Here is a 14,384-nt window from a genome sequence, read left to right on the forward strand (position 1 = left end):
CTGTAGTAGAAGGTTGCCATGAGCAGAATTGTTGCTAGTCTGTTCTAAAGCTATTGCATTTTGTAAGTGGCTTTCACTTCCAAAATATTTTCTCTGGATACGGTCAATTTCTTCTTGTAGGTCTTTGGGTGTACCATGTAGAAAAGTGTTGTTTAAATTGGCTAGTTCTAAGGCAGGACTTTTAGCATAGTACAGTTTATAGACTAGATTTCTCACAGTTGAATGTGATGTTGGTGGCGCGAGTTATGATTGCTTAGCTTACCATAACTGGCGAATTTCAAGGGTTTTTCGGTTTTACTTGGAACAATAACATCCCTTTAACAAAGATTTTTTTACTGAATTTCATAGGTTTGTAGTAGCGCAACTTAACCATAACGTCCCTTTAACAATGTTTTTTTACTATATATATTTACACTCTTACTCTTACATTATGTGTATCCCGCCTCCCTCTGTTACTCTCCTTTATTTTACTACGCATGCATCAATTTGCCACACTCCTCAGTTTCTACTCACCATTCGCATATTTTTCTTCTTCGGATCCTCGGGATCGCCGCCTCCGTTATCGTCTCTTCAAACTGTGATCCATTCTGCTCGTCGTAGAAGTGGGAGGGGATTCTTATACAAACAAAGGGGGCCCATCACACCCTCCTTGCAAGGAATTTTCTGTCATTTACACTTACCACTATCTACGGGGAGCTTCACGTCCTGTCAGCCGAATGGCAAAGGTCATGCAATATTAGAGACAGTAAAGTTTACTTCTATCGATGGTCGATGGACTTTTTAAAGAACCATCCTCTGCTACCAAGTGAACTGGATTGCCCAGCCCTTTAAGATGGGTAGCAATACCCTGGAGATGGATGAGGATGCTGATTTTATTCATGCATCAATAATCAAAACGACTCAAGTAGTTTGGTAAAAGGGGAGTCTGTTTTATTAACAAGTATATAAAACAGGGAGTACAATGAACATCAGCATTCGTTCGATCCTCTTACTCAACGCATCTTAGTAGAAACTGAGGTTATATTGCATAAAATCGTCATCATTGACATTGAACTACGTCACTCCCTACGTGGCAAACTACAAAAAACCTATCGAGGAAAGGGATAGGCTCTAAGTTAATAGCTAAGTATAAGTTCCATATCGGTATAGAACCGTGAAAGAAAGTGATAGTGTGCTTAACATCAGGTGGGGCAGCTAAGCCCTCCCCTCAAAATGGCCACTACGAACATCACTAAATACACGACGTTCCATTGGTTACACAAACAATAGGACCCTTAATTACGCAGTCCTCTATAATTTGTTGGCTTCTAACCCCCATCAGTACTTTTCCACCTACGTTTAGCAGCACGCAGACTGAACATCCAGGTGTTAGTGGGCTCATCTAGAAACTAGCTTCCCACCAATTATTATATCAATCCATCATCACCTCAATGGTCCAGTGTCAATCAGTGCTTTGAAGTTTGGCCTTGAGTTTGTACTGTGCTCTGAGAAATTTTAAGGAGTGAAGGCACAGCCTGCCCTCGTGCCTAGGTGTGACCACCTCGATCGTCCAATTTCTTCCTTCAATGTGACTGGACACCATGAAATCGAGCCTTGTCGTGTATTTGATATTATTTTTTAATAGTCCTCTGAGATATTTTGTTTTGCTCAAGCCTTCTGAACAGGAGCCTCTTGTTCCTTCACACAATTTGTATCCAATGTCAGCCAATTCCTGTTTGATAAGACTTCCTTCTTGAAGGGGTCAAGTCCTAAAAATAAAAGTGGGGGGACTCATCAACAAATGCAGTAGGTTGTGTCGTTTCCAGAAATTAGCATATCAAGGTGAAATCAAAATGGCTTTGCATAACCAGCCTATTTGCACAGGACAAATGGAATTTGCCTTTCAGAAAATCAACACACACACAAAACCAAAAGAGGAGATTTTCTTCTAATAGTATTTTTTTAAACGTTAAAAGGTGTTCAAACTCCAATAACCAATGCTAATGTTTTCCCTGGAACTTGCAGTACCGAAATGGGACATTTCACCTTTACTTGTTTGTTATTTTTCATCAGGTTATATAGGGCAATGGTGAGGTGTCTGGCCTGCAAACCTGACGACTGCGGTCTGATTCCTGAGGTCGGCTTTAATTCATACATTCAAAGAAGACTTGCAATGTTTCTTATTTTAGCTGGGGGGGACTGAGTCCACCCTTTGAAAAAAGTGGGTGGACTCCGTCCACCCGCGTGTACCCTCGACTTGAGCCCTGGCTTCTTGGCTCATCCAACTCCTCCTGCTGAGATTCATTTGTAATTAAAATTGCTTTTAACTGTGACACACTGAAGTGAGGCCTTTTTGTTCATGTTCAGTACTGCTTTATAACGTGTAGTGGAAAGATCCATATTTTATTTGTCCATATGCATCTATATACATATATATTGGTGCTTGCCGCAATCTATCTACTATAAAGCTTGAAGCTAGCTTTCAGGATTACTTTGCTGCTTGCGTTTCTGTGCATCTGTACATGTATAAACTAGCTTAATGTCTTAATCGGTGTCTGTGGCATAAGCTTCTTAACCTTGATCCCAAGATGTCACTTATCCTTGGTACCTTCTTGATGCCTTATAGAATATCTGCATTCTCTCGTCTCTGCATCTCCTTTGTGTGTGTCATCTCTTTCTATGTGACGTCACCATTTATCCTTGCCTTTCATCTGCTCTGCTTCTTCAGAAATCTTATTAAAATGGCCATAATATTGTCTTGCATGCAGGTACGATTTTCTCAATGGGTACCTTGCCTCCCAGATTCTCTTAGGTACTTGTACTCTTATGGGTACTGCACAGAGTTCACGCTCTGCTCTTTTTTGGTTCAACTGCCCACATACGTCACATACTTTGGTTCGCATTGTATAGGTAATAAGAGCAGGGCAGTTGGAGGGGGGTACTTGGCTCCTTCTCTACACCTTTATATTTAAAGCAAGTCTCCTCTAAGTAGCTGAGGCAGCCAGCTGGTGAAACGATGTCTCGCAAATAGGTATATGGTAGAATATTCCATGTTTATTCTCAATTAATCTTTTAGTTTGCTGCTGATGGAAACATTAATGGATAAAGTATGATACATTCCTATCAGTCCAAAAGTAATGGTGTCATCTTCTAATTCACCATTCTATACTGGACTTCAATCTCAGTTTCTATTTTAGTCCTTTCCTTTATAAGGTTAAAGTTATTTGTTGTCTTCCATAATTGACCCAGTGAATGAATTCAAACCTAATAAAGGTTTAGAAAGGTGGTCATTCTGAACTTTTCTATACAGGACTTTAAACATAGAGGATAGACAAGTCAATTCTCTCTTTAAATGCCATACAGTCGCCATCTTTAAAGGATTCTTATCATAGTCTTTTCTTATGAATCTATCTTTAGAATAAGATGATTTTGATTTTACAAAGCATCTCCTTTTTTGAGTATGTGTCAGTTTGCTTCTGTCAACATGTACTGAACTATACCTTCTTGATATTCTTATTTATGGAGTCCAGTGACATGATAACCGTGTATTTGTTTATGCAATGCTTTAAACATGAAAGAGGGACTAGTCCTTTCTCTTTTAATATAGCATCTAAGGATTCTATTTTATACCATTATATTTAGATGTAAATTATCTTTCAAATGCAATGGTTTCTATATTCAGATCATCTGCAGGTTAATTTGTCAGTTTACTTCTGTCCCTTAAAACGCGGCCTGGTAACCATGTTCTCTGACCCCACGTTCTAGTGTGCTGCAAACACTTTTCCGAAAGGTTAAAAAAACGATTATTTTCCCCCTCTCTATCTTTTCCCTATGTTTGCTATTGGGCTAGTACTACACATCTGAACTCTCATGTATGTCACATATTTTAAGGGTTTTCATACTTATTTAGGCAAGAACCCATATTCCAATGTGCAAGATTGCATTGATAACCGCGTGTAATCGATGCATTCATGTAAATTAGAAATATGGGTTCCGAGGCAACACAAGTGGGTTAAGCCTCTCCTTAATTACATGAGCCACATGAAATTAAAAGGTACCTCCGCTGCTATATTTGGGATTCTGAGGCTGCTCCTGACACGTTTTAGTGATGCCAAATATGGCTCTGTGATAGTTTCTATCTAGAGCCCACCTTCAGCCTCACCCCACTCAATGCACTGGATCCTTGCAGCTCATTTCATAGCATAGTGCATAGACTGTCAAAATGACCAGTCCCTAAATATTTCAAAACTGACAGTCCTTAAGAGAGGTGTAGTTCTCAGGAAACACTCAAACTTCACCCATGACTTAAAGGGCCCTCTTCATCATTGTTTGTCCTCTTGTTTATGTTTATATTTATTTTTGCATTTCCTTTGTTTAAATCCCCAAAAAATGAAATTCTCTTTTTTCCAGCATCTGATTCTCTTTGCTCCACTGAAGCCAGTTCTTTCGTTCAGCTCCTCATTTTCAATTGCCTAGTGGTCTAGTATCCCCAAGAGTCACCATCCACACTCATCGGCACACCCGCTCCCTGCTTTCCTGTCACTCTCTAGCTGGCCTCTCTTGGCCCTCTTCCTACTCCCACCTATGAGGCTAAAAACCTCGGGGTCATCTTCGACTCCATTCTCTCCTTCTCTCCTCACATCTCTGACGTCTCTAAGACGTCACACTATCAGCTGACCCTCCTCAGAGGTATCCTTCCTTTCCTCTCCTTCCCCCAGAAGCTCACTGTCTCCAGAGCTCTGGTTCTCTCTAGGATGGACTTCTGCAACAGCCTCTTTATACATCTGCCTGCTTCTACTCTCCCCCATCTGCAAATCATCCAGAACAGGACTGCGAGACTTGTCCTTGGCCTCAAGCCCAGGGATCGTATCTCTCCAGGACTGAAATCTCTGCACTGGCTCCCAGTGGCTGCGACGATTAAGTTAAAAACCCTCTGCATTGTCCGCAAGGCCTTCTGAGGTCTGGGGCCTCAATAACTCCAACTCTCTTTCTAAATCTCTTCCTTCTCGAGCTCTTCGCTCATCCTCCTCCAACTCCCGCAGGGTCAGTCGCTTCTCCAAGCAACGAGTTGGTGGTAGATCTCTTTCTTCGGCTGGGGCCTCCCTCTGGAACAGCCTCCCTGCCTACCTGAAACTTGAGGAGAACCATCTCCGGTTCCGGAAGCACCTCAAAACCTTCCTCTTTGCTTCAGCTTACTCTCCTCTCCCCTGCTGAACTCCTGGCTGAAACAAACTGCACTGGGCACCTGGCTATCCTCTGTTCTCGAGCCCAGGTCCCCTCCCCTGCCAGTTGCACGCCTGCACTGCCTCCATGGCATTTCCTGCACTTGGGGACTGTTTTCTGTATCCCTACAGCCCCCTACCAGCACTTGACACCTGATGTCTGCACTTACCCTTGCACCTACCACCAGCTGGCCGCACTTTTACTTTGCTTTATTTATCCATTTATTTTTTACTTTCGTTCCCATGTACTGCACTGCCCCTTCCCGCTTCTCCCCTGCCGTTTTCCCCTTTCCCCTTCCCACTTCCCCTGCACTTGCGCAATCTCAAGGTCTCCTCGCCTAGTAAGATCTTTGTCTTTGTCTTCCCTCTGTTCCCCTCCCTTGCCTCGTTACGCTTTGAAACACTTGTGCATAGGCGCATTATAAATGCCATATCATATCATGTTCTTAGCCTGCACTGCAACTAAACTATTATTCAAAACTATGGTTCATGCATTGGTTCTTGGCTATCTCTATGATTTATTTCTCTTAACCAACCTACTCGACTACGTTCTTCTGCTTCTCAGTTTCTTCTTTTCCTTCCCACCATCCCTCCCTTCTGCCTGTTCTCGCTTTTGGGCTTTTCATCATTTGGCTGCTAAATTCTGGGATTCCCTCCGTACCAGTGGATATTCCCCCTTCTCCTGCTTTATACCTGGTTAAAAACCTTTAAAAAAACATGTGCTACTTGCTGGTTCTCCTAACTGATATTTTAGGCCTGTAAGTTAAGAATGTATTTGCAGATCCTCTTTTTTCAGTCTGGTCATACTGTCCTTTCTGGTGTTTATTATGGTAACTTGTCATTGATATTGTAAGGCTTGCATTTGCTTATGTAAAGCACTTTGGGTGAAGATGCTAAATAGAGGAAGCACAGAACCTGTGTTGTTTCATATATATATATATATATAGTCATAGCAACCACTGATACATTGCACAATACAAAATTTGGGGTACTGCTCACTTGGAAACCATGGCCCTCTTCCTCTAATCCTTATGTTCTGATACATGCTCCTTCCTGATGACCTGCTATTTCTAACTTGTTGCTTCCAGACTGTCTCCTGTATCCAGGCTTCAGCAATTGTACATTCTGTGAGTCTGCCAATCTGTGTTATGTGTGTTTGCTGGGTTATCTGCATGTTGTTATAGGACAACTGATCTGCGCCCTGAACATATATTTCAGCCCATATGCCTTCATCTGGCTGCTACTGTAGAGGCGCCTTACACATAGGCTACAACAAAAGTACCCTCATCCTGGATTGCTATGCCACTTGTTTAATATGCATATTCCAGCAATAGTGAAGTGGGTGAGGAGAACATGCTTATTTTGACCGCTGTAGGGGCAGCCTATGAAGCAATGGAAGATGACCCTTAACAAAAGGGGGTAGGCATGACCAGAGAGTCTTGGATCCTTTGGTTTCATGGGTGGAGGCACAAATGTTTGTGAGCCCCAAACCCCAACACTTTTTGATAGGCATGTTTTTATATGTGCATTGCCCCTAAAAACACCATCTTGTGTACAGGCATGTTATAAATGCCATATCATATTATCTTTGAAGGGTCTTTCCGTCCTCATAAGGAGCTTCAACTGGGCTGAGAGCAACAACGAGCTCAGTACAACATAGCCAGAGGCACTCATTCCAGCTGCCTTAGGCTGTCTACAAAGGTCCTGCAAGAACAATTGAGGGTCAATCTATGGGCTCATCACGTGACCCCTATCAAGCTTGATTGACAAACTCACCTAGAGGACTCCTGCCCTGGTGTGTCCAGCTAACAGTGGAAAATAGTATAAACCGATCCCCTGCTTAAGGGTGTCCTTTTAATGCCTCAATGTCCCCTTGCAGTCCTCCATCCAGCTCCTTGCCAGCATCCTGCGATCCTGCAGCTGGTGCTTTTGCTTTCAAAAGAGGACTAGCTTCCTGTTTCCTGTTTATATCTCTTTCCTGCTTTTCGGTTACTTTGGGAAGTTACTCCATTTCCTTAGGGTGTCCACTCGCCCGTGCATCCAGAACAAAAGGTTGACAGAGCAAAGGGCTCTTGCTTTTATCTTTTCCATTTTCACATTCTTTGTCCACTGTTAGCCTGTATTTGCCGCTACCATCCGCAATGCAGATAACACATAAATACACTTCCAAATATCATCCCGCTCACACCTCCGCTTCCTAAAAAGCTGTCTCTCCATCATCACCACCTGGAGGGCCACCCACCTCCACAAGCTCAACCCTTCCAAAACGTAATACCTCCTCTGCCCCCTCCCAGCCCATCACCCAAACACAAACACAAACTCACTACCTGGATCAATGAATCCAACATGTACACCCCACACATATCCCTCTCCAAACTTGTCAAATCCCTTAACTTCATCATCAACCCAGTGCTTGCCGGCACACACCACATAGCTAGTGTCCCCAATACATGGAATCTACAACTACCACCTTCTACAAAAGATTGGACACATCCTTCCTCGTGATGGCTTCTGCACTGCAGTTCAAACACTGGTGCTGCCCAAACTGGACTACTCCAATGCCACCCTCACCAGACTCCCCAGCAGCACCATTGCCCCCTGCAAGCTATAAAAAACACATAGCCAGACTCTCCACCTAACAAAACATTCACACATCACCCCGGCTTCACCCAGCTCCACTTGCTCCCTGTGCACTAAAGAAATAGTCTTCAAAGGACTCTGCATTGTTTTCAAAGCCATACACCACAAACCCCATCTACTCTTCATGACAAACTGAAAGCCATCACTCACACAAACACCAGACGAGCAAGCCAGAATCTCCCACACATTCCACTCTGCAAACTAACATGCACACAAAAGCAAGCATTTACCCACCGTGCAGCCGTGGCATGGAGACCCTGCCTCTTCTCATAGGCATGGCACCCTCTAGCACCACTTTCAGAAAAAGCCTCAAAACATACCTGCTTCCCCACACATGAACCGCCCCTCCATCTCCCCTGCTATCATTTATCCATCCTATTTTGAAAACAATGTGTAACTTCTGTATCACCTCCCACCTTTTTAGCCTTTGATAAAGTCACTCAGAGGCTCTCTGGATAGAGCCAGCGCTGAAAACGAATAAAAAATAAATTAAAATACAATTCTAAACAATCACTACCAACGGGTGAGTCTCTGGAGTATACACAAGCTTGTGTAAGGTGAGAGCTTTTCCCTGTTCGATATCTCCCCAAATGCACCCCTTTAATCTCTATGTCCAGTTTGGGACATTGACAAACCTGACTGGCTGCCCGGCATTCCATTGTGTTCCCAGGATTTCAAAATGGAAGGCAATGTGAGACCCTAGAGCCACCAGGGCCATCCTGGAATCTCTTCACTGGGAAACACAGGCATGGCAACTATTTCTACACAAACATAGAGGTGGGGAATACACCCACAACAACAAGTACTCAAAGCAGCTAGTCCAAAGTCATTACGACTACAACGGTAGCCATGCCAGTAAAACCTGCACGGCTGCCGCCGGAGTTGTTTTTTTACCGGCGCCCGGGAATGGACAATTACCGGGTCATTACGGCCCTGCCGGACCCGGTAATTGCCCATTCCCGGGCCCCGGTAGAAAATGCTCCCCATTCCCATTCGAGCCCCATAGGGCTCAATGGGAATGGAGAGGCCGATGCACCGGCACCATTCAGAATGGTGCCGGTGCAGCCGGCATGCTCTGCTCGCGGGTGCCGGTACCCCGACAGGTCAGATCTGGTGGGCATTCAGTCACCCGCAAGCACAACTCGTAGTTTGCCAGTACGGTAACAACGTTTGCATAGCAAGGGGCCATGCTGGCCCCCATAGACGTTCCAGTTGTTTTTAGAAAGAAAGCATCCTTAAAACGAAAACACATTTTTTATTAAGGACAGGTTTCAGTAATGGCAATACAAAAGTCGTGTCTGCTCCCACATTGTTCAGAGGAGAATTGCCTAGCATTTCGGTGCTGGACTGCCCCAGGGCAGGACAAAGACTGATATGTTTGGGATATTTCTTCTCTGTGAAAGATAGTGAGCTAAAGACTCTGGGCAAGTCTCTCGTAACCAGGACTAATGTCTGGCAGAGGGACTCCCAGGACCCCCCTTGTTAATTTGCATTTTTAAGTAACTTTGGGTCTCACCCTAAGTTACTAGGGGAATCCAGACGTGGACCCCTTGCTCACTACTCTTAGAGAGGCACAGATCCACCCTACTGATGAGGTCCAACCAGACCGAAACACGTGTCTGGGGTTTCTGTTGGTACTCTTGTTCAGAGGAGAATTGCCTAGCATTTCGGTGCTGGACTGCCCCAGGGCAGGACAAAGACTGATATGTTTGGGATATTTCTTCTCTGTGAAAGATAGTGAGCTAAAGACTCTGGGCAAGTCTCTCGTAACCAGGACTAATGTCTGGCAGAGGGACTCCCAGGACCCCCCTTGTTAATTTGGAGTAAAAACCACTCCATGGCCATTATGCAGTATTGACGTATAGAGGCTGGCGACGTCACATGATGCTAGTTATTCTTGAACCTCTGGTTCCCCCTCCGAGTGTGAAGCTGGGTTCTAGGCAGTTCTCGTTTTAGACATTTTACTGCTATTTCTACACAGCCAGTTGGTAGCCACCTAACCCCGCCCAATCCCACTCCCACTTTTGAAGTCAGGCCACCGGTGCAAAGCCAGTGGCCCAACATGTATGCATGATGAAGGGGGCAGCTCCACTGTCCGGGAGCGGCCCACAGCCACGCAAGGCTGCCGAGGGACTTTGCTCCCTGGCGGCCTCAAAAATGTCATGATCCCCGCAGCCCCTCTCCAACACACAGTGAGGCTGTGGGGGTGTTCTGCACCACTGCAGCCTCACCATTTATTATAAATGTCCCCCCGCCCACTCCCACTTTTGAACTCAGGCCACCGGTGCAAGCAAAGCGGGTGGCCTAACAGCCTCAACCTTCCTCTAATCTCGTTCCTGCCCCCCCCCACCCCATTTGTTCTGGGGCTAAACATTTTCTTGACACCAATGAAAAAGACGCCCACAGGTGCGAATGTCAATTAATTCCTTTTTTGACACTGTTGATAATGAAATACTGCATAAGGGAGAGGTTTTTGAAAAAATGGAGGCAAATTGTTCAACTTAATATTTATTCAGCAATAATGCTCAAAATGACTAGCCGCATAGTGAAGTAAATCGTCAAACTGGCAACATTGACTAAAAAAGTGGGCCACTGTGACCCAAAAAACTGGCAACGCTCGCATTTTGCATTTTTAGTTCAGGCATTGCCCTATTACCCTCCCCGAGCCTGGATCTGAGACCATCAGCTTTGCCCCAATATTGCAGCAGCCAGGGGGCATTAGGACTTGCATGCCAGATGGGAGCGATTTGCAGTGTGTGCGAGGGGAGTGCCAGGTATATAGTGAAGGATTGACTCAAAAGCTACCCCTGTTACCCATGCAATAAAGGTAGGTATGCAAAACAGCAGGCTACGTTTAGCAAATACCAGCTGATAGAGGGCACATACAAGGCTAGGGAGTTGGAGGAGTCAAATTTTAATCAAATCAAAATAATTAAGGCACACATCTAAAAGTTGTAGGTCTAGGTACACAGAATTAGACCTTAAAAACGCAAAAATGCCCAAGGGGGCTACAGGTTCGAAAGGTTACACTTCACATTCAAGTGAGGGTTAATAGACAAATGTTGCTACGGATTCCTATACTACTTTGCATTAGTAGTACGCTGTTGTTGTCGACACATGAAAAGGATTGGTGTTTCTGGTTCGGGATGTTGGTGGCGTTCAGAGGGTGCTAAATAATAGCAAGTGTATTGAAGGGTCCGAACTGTCATCAGGACGTGGTCACTGGGGGACCAGGCGATGTCAAGACCTAGAAAACAGATGACAAATGTGTGTGTCGGGGGTGGGAGACTGTATAATGTGAATAAGCGCCTCGGCGCTACAGAGCAAAAAAGCCTACCTTTATAATGTCGTTTGGTTGAACCCAAGTCAATGGATAAGACCTGTTCTTTGTACTGTGGACCTGGCCACGCATTCCTCCCATGCCTTGGTTTCCGCCAGCACGCCTGCTCAGGTCCACAATACTACTAAAGCAGCAGTGATCCCAATCATGCCGGTGAAATAGGCAGTGCCCGACGGGTACACCTCGTTCATCCCTTTTGGTAACATGGGCCGAAGACAGGCTCAACTCTTCTGTAGGGGTGTGAGATAGAACAGAAGCAGTCCAAATAACAGCACGACTGCAGTACCAAAATAAAGGAATACCCAAGCAAGTTCCTATACAAATAGGATAATTAAACTAACACTGCAAACACATTAATCCAAAAAACTAACCCACTCTTATAAAAGAAGACACATAATATGCAGACTTTGTAGGGAAAGGGGGCCTCTGGGTCTGAAGACAGGGGTGCCCAGGCAATTATTTCAGCAGCAATGTTAATTCACTGAAGATGTCTTTTAGAAATTTAGAGGGTGGGGTTGTAATGGTCACAAAAGCCCTCTAACGAGGCCCGGGGGGGATATAACCACTTTAAATACCTTTAAATGCTCGTTATTGGGCTCTGCAGTGTTGAGCCAGGCTTCAAGGCACTTTTTAATGGATTGAGTCAGTGTCGAGTTAGTGGCTGCCACTGGATCACAAGTGTCGGGTCAGTCGAGTCGGTTCAATATGGTCCAGCAATGCAGAGTGGCCCTTTAGCAGTGATTGGCTAAAATCAAGGCAGGGGATAGTTCGAGTTGGCATCTCGAATTAGCCAAGTTGACTTGAACAGGTCCAATAATGAAAGGCTGTTCATCAGTGGCAACTGACTTGAACACACTGGAGCGCAGGGAGGTGATGGTTCAAGTCAGCAGATCTACGGCTCAATAGCAGATTGAAAAGTGGGGATGGTCAAAGGCAACTCTTTTGCCTTTTTCTGTGGCTGAAACCATATGGATTGTTTTGGGTGAAATTCACTTTCAGACAGTGGCTCACAGAAGCCCCTGACCAGGAAGGTCACAAGTAATGAAGCTGATAATAAAGTGTCATCAATAGATTTTTGGCAATATAATTGTGAAGTCCCAGACACCACCATGTCAAAAGCAGACATGGCTTATGTCTTGATCAGTCATCTGCCACTAGATACTGGTGCCCACATGAACATAATTTAATTTAAAGCTAGGATTGCACAAGGTTAAAATCAGATCCTGACTGCTGGACTTATTGTTCGAATTACGGATAGTCCCTTCTCCTTTTCCATGGCAGCCAGTCGGCGGAATGTTGAAGGACACTGCAGCAGGTAAGGCTTTGTCGGGCTGGTAAAGACCCAGCAAGGGCCAATCAGATCGTTTGTAACAATCTGATTGTCCCTCGCCGATTACTAACGTTCATTAATCCTAGTCCTGCTCTTTCTTATCCCATTACCTAGGTTACACCCACCCGCCCTGACTTGAGGCACATCTGGTGCTTGGTACAGTAGGATGTGATGTTGGATGCTACCCAGTTTAAGGGAAAGGGGAGCAAATGGTGGGGCCTTCATCAAAATGTTGACTTTTGTTTGAATAAGGCTGGTCTTTCGTAGAGTAATGGAAGTATTGGGACGAGGAAGAGCAGGACTAAGAGTAATGCCGATTATCGGTAAGTAATCTGGGCGTTGCAGAGCACTCAGTTGACCTGTAACCTCTGGCAAACTCAATCCTGATTAGAATTCTTTACTAACGCATTCGGTGTGGTGGGTAGCGAGCACTAGCACAGTTACAAACAAACCCAAAAAAGCACATAAACCAATTTTAGGTCAAGTTTAAGAACCTAATAATTGTTTGAAACGTGCACTGCTTTTACATCTGAGCAAATGCGCACACGCCCTTCTGGGCATACAATTATCGCCCTCTCGGTTTCAATAGAAGGCCTGGTTTCACTCACAAACCCAACAGCAGGATGTTTCTTTTACAACATACACTGTGAATCAGTTCAAATCAGTTCAAAGACCAAAAAAAGACCTACCCGGGCTCAAGCATGCATGATTAAAAAGGGCCCTGCATCTTCTGTTTAGGACAAGAGGTGCCTATGGAAGTAGGTTAACGCGCTTAAAAGTGCTTGGAATTCATGTGTTTGAAAATCGCCAAATCATGTGATGAGTATTAAGACCAGGCCGCAGATAAAAAGGTTTAAGGCCGGGGACCAACACATTACTGCAAAGCCCTTACAAAAACCAACTGATCCTAATGGGCCCAGAGCCACCATACCAAAACCACACACCTATTTATTTAGTGCGTGTGCAGTGCTGGTCATCGGAATATGATATGATATGAAATATGTCATTTATAACTCTCCTGTGCACGAGTGTTTCTAGGCGCTAAATCACCAGCCCCAAGCTACATGTGGAAGGATTTTTGGGTAGAGCTCCAGCTGTGCGGCTTCCAGCTTTTAGGACACGCATTATCTGTCGAGGAGGGGCCATAAGGAAGTAAGAGGTGAAGAGCACAAAGGGGCATGGCAGGGGGTCTGGGCAGGGGCCTCCTGTTTGATGGCGCGAGGTCGTCAGACATGGGGGTTTCGGCTGTCTGCAGGGTGGGCCGGAAGGATAGGATGCAACACGGACGGTGGGAGTGAGGGAATAGCGAGCGAGCAAAGATTCCCACGAATTAAGTTGCGAAGCTGGAGAAATCCTGGCACTCAATGTTGACAAAAAAAAGGAGAGCCCGGAACCGGTTTGGACCGGCCCATTGAAAGCACTGAGGGTATTAATAAATAGAAACTCCACATTCAAACTTCCTGCCGTGTCTTTTTATCAGTTAATGCTACGGCCCAATAACCTTAATTGGGTGAAAAAATGATTGCCTTTCCGTTTTTTTTTAACAGGATTTTTCTGTCCTGCCAGGCATGTGACCCAGGGCTCGAGTCCTAAAAGAAAAACGCGCCTATTTGGGAGTGATATCCTGGGAAGTCAACATTTCGGTGAGCAAAATATGTACTTTCATTCAACTTGTCTTTCACAGTAAACAGGTCCCATACACATTTGCCAAAAGAATATATTTTCCCATTGCGGTACACCCTTAACTCGATGGCACTTTCAGAGCGCTTGGGTGGGAGCAGTTATGCTACGAAGTGTGAGCGCGTGAATAGCCACAGCCTCAGCTTGTGTCTTGATTCTGTCCCAAAATCCTGGACATCAGGGTCGGACTGGA

At 44.9% G+C, this 14,384-nt stretch overlaps 1 long non-coding RNA gene across 1 annotated transcript in view; it reads left to right on the top strand.

Moving 5' to 3' along the window:
• Positions 1–14,384, top strand: part of LOC138493129 (uncharacterized) — a 364,623-nt gene that overhangs the window by 202,945 nt on the left and 147,294 nt on the right. Inside the window, exon 2 of the long non-coding RNA XR_011276272.1 lies at positions 14,059–14,154. This is a non-coding gene — a long non-coding RNA (uncharacterized lncRNA). The remainder of the gene's footprint in view (positions 1–14,058; positions 14,155–14,384) is intronic.

This window comes from Ambystoma mexicanum, chromosome 10, assembly GCF_040938575.1.
Source record: "Ambystoma mexicanum isolate Mex_15411 chromosome 10, UKY_AmexF1_1, whole genome shotgun sequence".
NCBI lineage: Eukaryota > Metazoa > Chordata > Amphibia > Caudata > Ambystomatidae > Ambystoma > Ambystoma mexicanum.